General features: G+C 32.9%; 1 pseudogene; it reads left to right on the top strand.

Moving 5' to 3' along the window:
- Positions 1-2,120: 2,120 nt before the first annotated feature.
- On the top strand, positions 2,121-4,254 carry LOC127538650 (60S ribosomal protein L7a-like; annotated as a pseudogene).
- Positions 4,255-13,781: the final 9,527 nt, after the last annotated feature.

Below are 13,781 nucleotides of genomic sequence, written 5' to 3'. Positions count from 1 at the left end.
TTAGAAAGGCATAAACAAAAAAAATTATATTACACTGAAAGGAACCATAAACCACAAGCCAATATAAATAATAAACTTGTATCCTCCAAATGCTTTAGAATCAAAAAAAGAAAATATTTTGTGAGTTTCAAGATGACAAACACAAAAGTGATCAAAGATTTCAATATGCAAGTCTACATTTTGGATAAATCTGACAGATTGAAAAAAAGGGAAAATATAGAACAGAATGAATTGCTTGAGAAACTAGAATTAAAAAATCATGGAATCTTCTAAAGAATAATAAAATATTTCAGCACCATATACTTTTATAAAAGGTGACCATATCCTAGGGCATAGAGATCTTGCAAACAAATGCAAAAAAGAAGAAATAGACAATATATTCTTTACAGATAATAATATACTGAAAATATTATTTGGTTCAGGGACCACAAACAAAAGATATAAGACCAAATGGAAATTCAATAATGAAATTTTGGAACTGCAATAAAACTGCCTTAGGTACCCAGGAACAGCATCATGACTGCTGACCAACACCCCTGCAGTGTGAGGACACCACAAGAACAATTACAGCAAACTCAAAAAGCTTGACAATTATGAAACTGAGGTTTTCTAGAATCACTTACAATTGGAATTAACTAAAAAATGATATCACAAATCCATGAGATATTGTATTGCAACTAGACTTATTACAAGAGAAATGATCATGTAAAACCCAAAACCAGAACAAAGAGTTCATAATCCATACAGATATCAATGACAATAAAACAAAAGCCAGTGGAGAAAATAGAAAGCTCCTAAAAGGGAGTAGTCTGGGAAGGGGAAAGGTGTTGTAAATGTGGGAAAAGGACAAAATCTTCCCTTCAGGGAGGAACAAGGCATTTTTTTCTGTTGCGAACTGAGGCACCATGAAGATGGGAGGGTCTGCTTATTTACAAGGGTCCTAAATGTACAAGCACTTTCTCAATATGCTGCAGACTGATTAGCCTTGCCTTTACTCCCAAATATGGAAACTGCAAAAAAAGTTTAAGGGACCCCTTAACATTCTTTAACAGAGTATACTTGTTAAGATAGCAATATACCTTGATTTCTTTTAGAAAAGATTTCTTCTGTATCCCTAGACCAAATTCCAGAAATGCTTCTGGATGATCAATAAACTATCCTAAGATCACATACTTGAACTCACTAGAAAAAAAGAAGTTGGGGAAAAGTATGCACTTGTAAAACATCTAAGGCATTATAAAGAAGAGGCTTCACTTACCTTTAGTCTATCTTACTCTAATTAGCTATAAGACATTGGAGGTGCCATTAAATTCCCTGGGCATAAGATTCTTTATCTCTAAGATAAAGAAATTGGATTAATTGGCTTCTTGTGATCCCTTGCATTCCTAGATTTTTGATTATATGAAGTGGTCTGTCTGAGATAAAAATGTGAGGAATCCCCAACTCTAGCATTGTCTCTATGATTGAGGAAAAGTCATGTAATAATCACTATAAACATCATTTTCTGCAGCTTCAGTTTTCTTTTATGTACAATGAGAAAAACAAACATGCTGGCTTTTCAGGTGGAAGATCTACTCATTGAGCATGATGCATACTAACAAGTGATTGTTCATATTCTATTTGAAGAATTCCAGTGGAACAATGGCAAACCACAGTTTCAGGGGAATGATAGTGAGACATATTATCCATTTTAAGATAGAGTGTTGATTGCTTCACAGTTTAGAATGAGACATTTATATAGGTTTATATATAAATATATACTTGTATGTGTATATATATATAAATTTATTTGACATAGGTAATGTGAGAGCTGTGCTCACCTCTATATGTTTGTAGAGATAATGATTTTTTTTTTTTTGTTTCTCAATGTTGGAAGGAAGTGAGAGATCATTTAACACTTTTAAAAATGAAGGTGAAATATATTAAAAAAAAAAATTCTAGTGAAAAGAAACTACCTCATGTGCCAGTTAGAAACTGATAGGAAATGACTGACATCACAATTTTCATTAATGGAAAGTATATAATGCATGTGCTAATGTTGTGGTTTGTGGGTTTGTGGAGAGTCTTAATTGTGGCTTGCCCTTATTCCCCCAAGATAACAAGGAGACAGAAGGAACTGAATGACCCAAGGTAATTAAAGCTAATTAAGAACAGTGGGTATCTTGGATTGATGGTCTCAATGACCACATGGTGTCCAAGAGCCACGAAAGAATTCCATGGCAATCAGAAACTTGTCTCTTAACCACTGATTCAAAAGTTTACTGCAGAGGGGTATAAGCTAGAAGTCATTTCTGTAATGTTCTTGTTGGTTTTCTGGCGGTCTTGAGCAGCCTTTATTTCAGTTCAGTAATCACAAGAATAGCCAAGTGTAAAATCCAAATACTTTATTATCTCCTTCACAATCTAGTTTCCTTGCCTGGGCCTAGGCTAGCTTTCTTAGAGGCCTTCTGGAGTCTTCATTTCAGTGGAGAAGCTAAGAAGAGCCCTGCCACCATGGTGGTGTGAGATGTGATGAATCTCTCTGAGTCCAAGACTTGTGCTTCAGCCTCCAGCCACCACAAAGGTGGATGATGGAATGAATCTGTCTCTGAATGAATCTGGCTCTCAGTCCCCTCCTGGCTGACTTTGTCTCAGCTTATATGCTCTACACTGGATATAAACCAATCAGTATATTGCTAGGAAACCATTATTGTTGTAAAATTAAATAAATCATACTGAACTTAGAGAACTCTTAATTACCATGCTAAACTAGATAACCATTGTCTTTATTAATTCTACTGAGTTAACACCTTGTAAGAATCCTTGTTTTAAGTACAGAGTTCTGGCCCATAACACAGTTCAACTTGTGATCATATTGAACTGAAATCTATTGCAATAGGGTCTATTCTATCTGAATGTTTTTGTCTACCATTCATTTGTAACCCAAGAAGATTTTAAATAAATTATGATAGAACTTTTTAATTTGTGGTTCATGGGTCTGTATTAGATTTCAGGAAGACCATGAATTTGAACAGGGAAACACACACACACAAACACACACACATATATTTAAACACACATATGCATATATACATATATATATATGTATTTGTGTGTTGTATAGCTTAAACACATATCTACATAAACATACATATATGTATATAGAGATATATTTTCATTTTTGCTAACTTTCCATGGAAATTTCACATCTTTGTAATTTGAATGTAATCTATAAACCATTATTGTTAACAAGAATCTATAAACTACAGGTGCCAAAGAAAAACATGATACTACAGAAAATAAGAATCATTCCCTAGGAAGAAATTCCTTGATGCTTACCTGTTGCTTCAGGTCATGAAGCAAAATTAGGAGGTAATAACCAAATAATAATATTTTAAAAACTAATCATTTCAGTTTAAAAAAGTCACTCAGGATAAGTCTCTTGCTTTCTTATTTTGCCAGCAAAGATATCAAAAGAGAAGCAGGACAAAGGGAAGAAAGTGTCTCGGGCCCTTCCTATTATAAAGAATCAGTAGACATGAAAGTGAATAATCCTTTGTTTGAGAATCAGCCCAAGAACTTGGACATTGATCCAAATTAGGTCCAATTGGGCATCTAGACCCAAAGGGACTTTACTCAATTTCTCAAAGGGACTAGATATATCAGATTGTAGAGTCTAAAGGTGTATCTTTTTTTTAAATAAATGTTTGAAAGTACTGGTAACTAATCAGTTCACCCAGGCTTTGCATCATTAGACAACTACTCAATTTTTTAAAGGGATTCAAAAGTATAGACTTGAAATAAAGCAAGAAAAGAAACAAAGGTTGCTGTCTTGGGCTGAACAAAAATCTGCAAGCAATGGAGATATCCTCACTAACAGATTACCTGCATTCAGAGCAGATATTACCACTGGTATCATCCTGGTGAGAAATAAGAAAGCATAGTTGGTAAGGCTCATGACATGGGCCCCTTTGAGATAGTGATCTTCTTACCTGCCTTGTATAAAAAATGGGGGTTACTTACTGTATTATCAAAGGAAAATCAGTCACCTTGGTTCACAGAAAGACCTCCACAAGCATTATCTTCATATAGGTTTACCCTGAAGATAAAGGAATCCTAGCTAAATAGGTAGAAGCCATCAAAATGAATTACAGTGACAGATATAATGAGATCTGTCATCATTGGGGTGGCAATGCTCTGGGTCTGAAATCAGTGACTCCAATTACTAAGCTGGAAAAGGCAAAAAAAAAACTAAGAAACTTGCAACTAAATTGAGTTAAATGTATGTTTGATTTTTCCCTATATAAAAATAAAAATTTAAATTAAAAAATAATTCATATCAGTCTAATATATTAATAAAATAACAATTTGATTACTGAAATTTCATATGTGACTTGAGAGGATCTGTTTTCAAGTCCTCTTTGTACCACTTAACTATATGACCTCATACAGATCATTTAACCTCCTTATCTCTTGGATTCCTGAAATATAAAATGAAGAATTTCAGCACCTGGTCATTAGATGATCCATGAGTTCTCAGTTTCATTCAGGGTTTTGTTGTTGTTGTTGTTGTTGTTGTTGTTGTTGTTGTTGTTATTGTTGTTATATAACAGAGACTACCTGAGAGATTAAATAAGATAATTGTAAAGTGCTTAGCACAATCCTGACAAGTAGTGGGTACTACATAAATACTTATTCCCTTCCTTTTCCCTTTGAGAAGACAAGTGTCTGAATGCAGTATCTTTCCCAATGTTCTATTAGCCAATGTCTTTAAAATCTGAAGAAGAGGGTATTACAGGTGCAAACAGTATTTTATATTGTTTTAAAAAGTTCTTTCTATTTCAGTATTTGAACAGAGTCTTCCCCTTTTGCTTATTTTTGGTCTGTCAAACATATCACAAAAATAATTTGAGGACATTTTTCTAAATTATAGATGAACAAGATCATAGTGTCTACAGATAGATTGAGAAAGGTTCCGATTTAAGCAGGTCATACTTTATTTCTAATCTTTTGTGTCAGGCCAGTACACTGACTATGTATTATCCATAGTACCAGTAACAGAAATGATCCCTTGGGCCATATTTTGTTCAAGGTCTCTTCAACTATAACTTTTAGAAACATGGCCATTTCTCAGAGAAGAGCTCAGTTTTGCAGTTTCCTTTGAGATCCATGATTTATTTTCAAGAGAAAGTCTCGATATATATAAATAATTCTGAAGTGCAGCTCAATTTATAAAGCTTATTTTCTTGGGAAAGCCACAAATGCCATCTTTATGTCTTTTTATGAACTATGATCTTAAGATTTTGGATTTTTTTTTAAACCCAGAAAAAATGTATAATGTTATGCTTTGTGAAACATCTATTTGAGGATTGTGTCATGTTTTAAGTATCGTTTCATATGGAGGAAAGAGCTTAGAAGGAGCTAGAGAATGCCTCAAAGTGTTCTTCCTGTGTTTCCCATTGGGTATCACACACTTAGCCTATTTGTTAAGACTTTGCAAGAAAGAGTTCAGAGCTTGTTAGAGCCTTCTTATGCTGCATTTTAAGAGAGATAAGGAAAAGTTGGAACAGATAAGTGAAACTATCTTGTGTTTCACAAAAGTGAACTCATAATTATTTGTTTTTTCATTGGGTTTTCGATCATAACTTCTTTCTTTGACAATGTTTCCTGTAATTTAAAGTGTTTATTAAATCACTTCTGAGCCTTCTCTTCTCTAATTCCCAATTACATAAGAAGAAAACAATTATTTATCATGCATTTACTATGAGTACCACACACTGTCAGATGCTGTGCTAAGCATTTTGCAAAAATTGTCCCATTTAACCTTCACAACAAAGCTGGGAAGTAGGTGCTATTTTTAATTCCCATTTTATAGTCAATGAAATTGAGACACAATAATAAGTGTGTGAGCACAAATTTGAACTCAATTCTTCCTAATTCCAAGTGCAGTTATTTAATCATTGTACTACTTTATTGCCTTTTAACTTTATTAATTAGTCCTTCACAGATGCCATTTTTTTTATAACTTTAAAACAATTTACTTGTTCTCTAGAGTATATGTAATATGACCTGATCTTTGTGAAATAGTGCAACATTTGACACATGGGTATAATTTAGACTATAAGAATTTTTTTTTTTAGAAGTAAGACAGAGCAGGAAGGAAAGAGGAGAAAGAAGAATGACTTAAGGGCAGGAGAGTTCCCCAACTATATTCCATCAAAGGCTGAGGATTTTAATGATATTGCCATTCAAAATGGACAACCTTTCTCTTTCGAAAAGATATTGTGCTTTGCCTTCTTTGCTGTCATAGGAAGATTTTGGGTTTTATGTGGGAACTCAGTCATAAAGGTATATTAATTATTATAATTTTGGAACCCTAGAGGTTTTAATAAATCAAAAATGTCTTTCCTCAAAATTTTTTTGTTTCTAACATTTCCCCCAATCCTGGTGTCTATCAACACCCTTTCTTATTCTTTTCCCCTATTTTCCTATATGTTAAAGATTTGTCCTGAATGACTTTTTAAAAACTTAAGTGATTAACTTATAAAACATTATTGTTGCTTGTTACCTGCTAATTTTCCTTTATGACCTGAAGTAATAGAACAGAATCAAGGAGCTATTTCCTATGAAACTGATTCTTATTTTTTGTATGGTCATGTAATGTTATGTAATATACATAACAAGTAGAACCTGACCATGCCCACCTAGCATAGGAAGGAAGTCAGCAGCACCAGCACCAGGGCAGTCCTATCACTTATAATGGAAGCTTGCAACAATCACTCCTTTGTCTAAGAGCACACCTTAATCTTGAACCAAAAAAGCAGAAAGAGCTCTGACCAGATAAAGCTTTTATAGATTCAGAGAACAACAGACTTCAAACCCTGGGAACATTAAATTCAAAATATTTCAAGATGAAGTCTCAAAGAGTGATATTAATTGGAATCCATCTCACAAGGCTCTCTTGGAAGAATTCAAAAAGGATCTAAAAGAGAGTTAAAAAGAAAAATAGCGAAAGTAAATGAAAGCTCTGGAAAAGGAAACAAGAAAATTATCTTAAGAAAATCATTCCTTAAAGAATAGTTTTAGTAAAATTAAAAAAAAAAATCTCCTGGAAAAATAGAATATTTAAAATGGAAAAAATTCCAGTTAACAAACCAACTCACTTAAAAGTTAAATTGGTCAAATGAAAAAAGAGATTAAAAAAACTAACTGAAGAAAATAATTAACTAAAAATTAGAATTGAAGAAATGGAAACAAATGACTCAATGAGATATCAAGAATCAGTCAAACAAAACCCAAAAAATGAAAAATAGAAAAAACATTAAATAATTCATTGAAAAAAATAACTGACTTGTAATATAGATCCAGGAGAGACAATTGAATAATTATTGGAAACCACAAAGAAAAAAAAGAGTCTAGACAACATCTTTTAATAAATCATCAAGGAAAACAGCCCTGATGTCCTAGAACCAGAGGATAAAATAGTCATTGAAAGAATTTACTGATCACCTCCTGAAAGAGATCCCAAAATGAAAATTCTAAGGAATATCATAGCTAAAGTCCAGAATTATTAGATCAGGGAGAAAATACTGCAAGCATTCAGAAATAAACAACTCAAATATAGAGGAACCAAAATCAGGATTACCCAGGACTTAGCACCTTCTACTCGAAAGGATCAAAGAGAATATGATATTCTGGTGAACAAAATCTTAGATTGTAGCCAAGAATCAGCTATACAGCAAAATTAAGCATTATTTTTCAGGAGAAAAGATTGGCATTCAATGAAATAAGGAATTTTCATTTATTTTTGATGAAAAGACTAGAATTGAACAGAAAATTTGATTTTTGAATACAAAACTCAAGAGAAGCATAAAAAAGTAAAAAGGGAAGAAAAACCCCTATAATTAATTTTTAAAGGTTAAAAAGTTTACATCGCCATATGGGAAGATGACAAATTTTAACTCTTGAGAACTGTATCTTGTTGAGGAGTATACTTAGAGGTTATGGGTGTAATTCGACTTTACTGTCATGATATAAAAAAGAAGCTATGGGAGGAAAAGGGATTGCTTTGGAATAAGAGGGAAGGGGAGGTAAAATGGGATAAATTACATCACATATAATGGCTAAAAAGACTTATTATAGTTGAGGGAAAGAAGGAAGGAGAATGAGCATTGTAGAAATCGTAATATCATCAGATTTGGCTCAAAGAGAGAATATCAGACAAATTTAGCTTCACAAAGAAGCTTATCTCACCCCATAGAGAAGTAGGACGAGAAAGGGGAAAAGAAATAGGAAGATAATAGAAGGGAGAACAGAAATAGAAGGGGAAGAAGATAAAAAATGGGGAGGGCAGTTTGAGGGAGATGGTGGTCAGAAGCAAAAATCTATAACATGGGCAAAATAAGATGTAATAAATTTTCAGCAGAAGATTTTTCAGGAAAAACTACAGAAAAGAACTGTTTCAATGGGGTTGGGGTGGGGTGGGGATGGGGTGCTATCCCACCTCAAGGACCCAGGATGGTATAGCATTCACTCACTGGGAATCTATCTGGAGGTCCTTAGCAGACATATATCAGGATTGGCTACTCTGTACTGTTTTAGAAGCCATTGGATGCAGACAGTTGGGAGATACCCAATGCAAATACAAAGATCTAACAGTGAACATCAGGATTTGGCTAAGCCCAGCTAGCACTGGAGGGAAGTCAGCAGCACTGGCTCAGGGCAGCATAAACCCACTGTTGCCTCCAGAAGATGCTTGGGACAATATTCCCTTTGCCCTAAAGACCTCAACCTTTAAAAAGTGAGCAAAAAATCAAAAAGAACCCTGATCATAGATTGCTTTACATCAAGCCCTGAAGGCACTAAAGAAGATCATTTCCAGATGAAGTCCCAAATGTTGATATGAGCTGGTCTCCATCTCACAAGGCTCTTTGAAAGAATGAAAAAAAGGAGTTAGGAGAAAAATGAGAAAAGGAAATGAAAAATTTTCAGGAAAGTTTGGAAAAGGAAACAGAAATTATCTGAAGAAAACTTTGTAAAAAAGATTTAGCAATATAGAAAATGCATATAACTCCTTAAACATAGATCGGATGAAATAGAAAAAAGATAAAAACTCCTTTGAAAAACAGAATTTATTAAATGGAAAAAAATCCAATGAACAAAACAACTTATTTAAAAGTTCAATTGGTCGAATGCAAAAGGAGATAAAGAGTTTATTAAAGAAAATAATTCACTAGAAATTTAGAATTGAACAAAGGAAGTGAATGACTCAAGGAGACTTCAAGAATCAATCAAATAAAACAAAAAAAATGAAAAAATAGAACAAAATGTAAAATAACTCCTCAAAAAAGCAACTAATCTAGAAAATAGATCCAGACGAGACAATCTAAGAATTATTGGACTACCTGAAAACCACGATGAAAAAACACAAAATTTTTCAGCAAATTATCAAGGAAAACTTCTATGATATCCTAGAACCAGAGAGTAAAATAGTTATTGAAAGAATCTATTAATAACCTCCTGAAAAAGACTTCAAAATGAAAACTCCAAAGAATATAGTAGCTAAATTTCAGAATTATCTGATCAAGGAGAAAATATTGCAAGAAATCAGAAATAATTTAAATATCAAGGAGCCACAATCAGGATTATCCAGGACATAACAGCTTCCACTTTAAAGGATTGGAGGGCCTGGAATATGATATTTCTGAAAGGCAAAGGAACTTGGATTACAGCCAAGAATCAATGATAAAGCAAAATTAAGCATTTTCTTTCATGAGGAAAGATGATCATTCAATGAAAGTGGTTAATTTCATTCATTTCTGATGAAAAGACAAGAGCTGAACAGAAAATTTCATCTTCAAATACAGAATTCAAGAAAAGCATAAAAAGGCAAAAAGTAAAGAAAAAAAAGAACTTTCTTTTAAAAGTTAAAAAGTTTATATTCCTATATGGGAAGATGATGTGTTCAACTCTTGAGAACTGTATCTTTGTTATGGAATACTTAGTGGCTACTGATATAGTTTGATTTTATTGTGATCATATAAAACAGAAAGTAGAGGTGATAAAGGGATTGTATTCAAAGAAGAGGAAAGGGGAGGTAAAATGAGCTCTCATTACTTCTCATAAAGAGGCAAAAAAATCCTATTAGAATTGGTCTAATTGAGGGAAAGAAGGGAAAGTGATGAGCATTGTATGAATCTTACTCTCATCAGATTTGGCTTAAAGAGAGAATATCAGACATATTTATCTTCACAGAGAAATCTGTCTCACTTTGTAGGGAAGTAGGAGAGAAAAGGGAAAAGGAAAGGGGGAGGCTAAATAGAAGGCAGACCAGAAATAGAAAGGGGGAGGAGTTGTAACGGGGAGGGCTATTTGAAGGAGGTCAGAAGCAAAAAACTGGGGATGAGGAAAAGGGTGCAAGAAAGAGAAAAGTATAACTTAGGGAAAATAAGATGGCAGGATACAGAGTTAGTAATTAATTTTATTTTTTATTAAAGCTTTTTATTTTTAAAACATATGCATGGATAATTTTCAATATTAATCCTTGCAAAACTTTTTGTTCCAATTTTTTTCCATCCTTTCTTACCACCCCTTCCCCTTGCCATCTAGAGCATCCAATATATGTTTAAACATTTGTAATTCTTATATACATATTTCCACAATTATCATGCTGCTCAAGAAAAATCACATCAAAAAGGGGGAAAAAATGAGGAAGAAACTAAAATGCAAGCAAACTACAACCAAACCTGAAATATTATGTTGTGATCCACATTCAATTACTACATTCCTCTCTCTGGGTGCAGATGGGTTTCTTCATTAACAGACCATTGAAACTAACCTGAATCACCTCACAGATGAAAAAAGCCATCAGAATTGATCATTATATAATTTTGTTTCTGTGTACTGTGTTCTTTTGTTTTTTACTCACTTCCCTTAGCATCAGTTCATGTAAGTTTCTTCAGGCCTCTCTAAAATCACTCTGCTCGCCATTTCTTATAGAACAATAATATTCTATAACATTCATATACCATAAGAGTTTGTAATTTTAACTGTGAATGTGAATGGGATGAACTCCCATAAAATGGAAACAGATAACAGATTGGATTAAAAACCAGAATCTTACAATATTTTGTTTTAAAAAAACACACAAAGCAGAGGGATACATACTGAGTACATTATGGAAGGCAGAATGAATAATTTTGATTATGTTAAGTTTAATTTTTTGTATAAACAAAACCAATGCAGACAAGATTGAGGGAGAATTAAAATAAGACAAGATCAAAGCAGGGAGAAAAAATTTGGAATACTAGGTTTTTTCAAGGTGAATGTTGAAAATTATCTATGAAAATGTTTTGAAAATAAAAAGCTTTAATAATTAAAAATAAAAGTTTTTATGCAAACCAACCAATGCAGACAATATTATAAGAGAAGTGATAAACTGGAAAAAATCTTTAAATGCAAGGATTTTTGATAAATGCATCATTTCTAAAAAAATATAGAGACTCAAATTTACAAGAATACAAGTCATTCTCCAATCTATAAATAGTGAAAGAATATGAACATACAATTTTCAGATCAAAAAATTAAAACTATTTCTAGTCATGTGAAAAAATGCTCTAAATCACTATTAATCAGAGAAATGCAAATTAAAACAACTCTGAGAGACCACTTGACACCTTTTAGATTTACTAAGATGACAGGAAAAATACTAGTAAATGTTGTAAGTGGAGTGAGAAAAATGGCATACTAATATATTACTGGTTAAGTTGTAAAGAGAGCTAACAATTCTGGAGAGCAATTTGGACCTATGTTTAAAGGACTATCAAATTGTGCATACTCTTTGATCCAGCGGTATCTCTACAGAGTTTATATCCCAAAGAGATCATTAAAAATGGAAAAGTACTCATATGTGCAAAAATGTTTGTAGTAGTCCTTTTTGTAGAGAAAGGAACTAGAAGCTGAGTGGATGCCCATCAGTTGGAGAATGTCTGAATATTATTGTTGTATCAAAAATTATCAACAGGGGGCAGCTAGGTGGTATAGTGGGTAGAGCACCAGCTCTGAAGTCAAGAGGACCTGAGTTCAAACCTGACTTAGACACTTAACACTTCTAGCTGTATGATCCTGGACAAGTCACTTAACCCCAACTGCCTCCACCAAAAAAAAAAAAAAAAAAAAAAAAAAATCAGAGAGGCCTGGAGAGACTTATATGAGCCATCTGCATCAAAAGAGAGGATTGTGGTGACTGAGTACTTTCACTTTTGTTATTGTTTGCATGTTGTTTTCTTTCTAATTTTTCCCTTTTCAATGTTATTTTTCTTTTTCAGCATGATAATTGTGGAAATATGTATAGAAGAATTGTACATTTAACATATATTGAATAATTTCTTTCTAGGGGCAGGTTTTGGGGGAACACAGGGGAAAAATAATTGGAACACAGAATTGCAAGGATGACTGTTGGAAACTACGCATATGTTTTGAAACTAAAAAGCTTTAATGATTAAAAAAATCTAAATACCCTATCAGTTGGGGAATGGTTGAACAAGTTGTAGTGTATGCCTTTGATAGGATATTATTGTGCTATAAGAAATGACTAGAAGAATGATTTAAGAAATAACCCGGAAACACTTTCATGAACTAATAAAAAACAAAGTAAGCAGAACCAAAAGAACATTGCAACAGTAACAACAACATTTTATGATGAAGAATTGTAAATTATTAGGTATTCTCAGAAATGCGATAATCCAAAAGACATATGATAAAAAATGTGATATGTGTCCAGAGAAATTTTGACTACACCACAAAGCATACTATTTCTTACTTTCTTTCTTTTTTGTTTCATCTTCTTATACAAAATGGATAATGTGGAAGTGTTTTATAATATTGCACAAATATAATCTATATCAGATTCCTTACCATATCAGAAAGTGGGGGAGATTCAAAACTTAAAACACAAGACATTTTTAAAAAAGAATATGCAATTGAAGAAAAATAAAATATTATTTAAAGAAAGAAAAATCCAAATAGACTATTTTATATTTGATCTTACAGGTAATAGGGAATCACCAGAGTAAATGATTCTACTTGTGCACTAAATGTAGCTTAATAAGAAAGAGCTGATTATTTTGGCAAATGAGCAGAGATGGATTTGAATGAGGAGAAATTTGAGTCAGGATAAATGACTAGAAACTTATTGCAATAGGTATGGGGTGATGAGATCTTACACCAGAGTAGTAGCAGTTCTGTGAGTATGGGGAAAGAGCCATATATGGATTTGTTGTAGAGATAGACAGGACAAGATTTGTCAATAGATTACATATATGTGATATATATAAATGAGGAGTCAAGGATGACACCCAGTGTTTTGGGCCTGGGTGACTAGAAGTGTAGTAAAACCCTTGACAGTTTGGGTGACATCAATCTTTCTTTCTTTCTTTTTTTCTTTCTTTCGTTCTTTCTTTTTTTTTTTTTTTTTTTTGAAAGCTGATAAATTTCGACAGGCCTGTTTTTTAACTGATGTTTTCTTGCTATCACAATGCTTGTTATTCCAAAGAACTGGTTTCTTATTTGTTCATTTTGTGCTTTGTTGCCTGGAAGGAGTGCTTCATTTAAAGGCAGAAGTCCTGCATTCAAATCTTAGAAGTACCACTTATGACCTATGTGAACTTGAGCAAATCATTAAATGTCCTTGGATCTCAGTCTCGTCAACTGTAAATAAGGAAAACAGAAATATAACCTCAACAATCCTTTCTAATTTAAAATCTGCCAATTCTTTTAAGAGGTTTTGTTACAAAATTGGCTTG

Source organism: Antechinus flavipes, chromosome 5, assembly GCF_016432865.1.
Source record: "Antechinus flavipes isolate AdamAnt ecotype Samford, QLD, Australia chromosome 5, AdamAnt_v2, whole genome shotgun sequence".
NCBI lineage: Eukaryota > Metazoa > Chordata > Mammalia > Dasyuromorphia > Dasyuridae > Antechinus > Antechinus flavipes.
The sequence above is the reverse complement of the archived record's forward strand: the minus strand, read 5'-3'. Positions and strand labels throughout refer to the sequence as shown.